This window comes from Triticum aestivum, chromosome 3D (genome assembly GCF_018294505.1).
Source record: "Triticum aestivum cultivar Chinese Spring chromosome 3D, IWGSC CS RefSeq v2.1, whole genome shotgun sequence".
Classification (NCBI taxonomy): Eukaryota; Viridiplantae; Streptophyta; class Magnoliopsida; order Poales; family Poaceae; genus Triticum; species Triticum aestivum.
In genome coordinates this window covers 69,000,577-69,001,488 of record NC_057802.1, presented here as the reverse complement: position 1 = coordinate 69,001,488, position 912 = coordinate 69,000,577, and the positions used below count along the sequence as shown (strand labels likewise).

The 912-nt window shown below is 30.2% G+C and overlaps 1 protein-coding gene across 3 annotated transcripts in view; it reads left to right on the top strand.

The window, feature by feature from the left end:
* Window positions 1-912, top strand: part of LOC123074159 (extracellular ribonuclease) — a 17,471-nt gene that overhangs the window by 6,790 nt on the left and 9,769 nt on the right. The gene's annotated exons all lie outside the window — the stretch shown is intronic.

Here is a 912-nt window from a genome sequence, read left to right as displayed (position 1 = left end):
ATCGAAGAAGAAAAGAAGAAAAAAAGAGGAGAAGAAGAAAGGAATGGAGGAGAAGAAGAAAAAATAGATATTCTATTTTAATATCTATTTTTTCTTCTTCTCCTCCATTCCTTTCTTCTTCTCCTCTTCTTTTTCTTCTTTTTTCCTATTCTTTTTTATTTCTCCTCTTCTTCTCCTTTCTTCCTCTTCTTATTTTCGTTTTTCCTCTCCTTCTTTTTCTTCTTCTTCCTTTCCTAGCTAGATATATAAAACTTTTCTAAAAATGTAACTTTTGCATATATAAAACTTTTCCATGGATCATCATTTCTCATATATATCCATCTATAGCCACATACATATATAAATGGACAAAATGCTATGAACAAAAATACATATATATTTGGTAAATATTCTATGAACATCGTTTCTCATATATATCAATGCATACATCCATGGATCATCATTGCTCATATATCCATAGTCATATATAAAAACTTTCTATATATGAACAAAAAAAATTCTATGAACAAAAAAACATTTTTGACATATTTAGCACATTCTAAATTTTCCTAACTCTTTTACAACCACAAAAATTAACATCATTAACTCTTTTACAACCACAAAAATCTAACCATCATTTTTGACATTTTTGACATATTTAGCACATTCTAAATTTTCCTAACTTTGATGTATTTTTTACAAACTTTTCTAAAAATCTAACTTTTGCATATATGTATTTTTAAAACATCATTACAATTGAAAAAATACATACATACATACAAAAAACATGTAAAAAATACATACATACATATATGAACATACATAAAAAATACATATATCTAAAAAATACATCGGGGCAGGAGCGGCGCGCGACGACGACGTCAGGCGAGGGCGCGGCGACGGCGAGGGCGCGGGCGACGGCGACGACGGGCG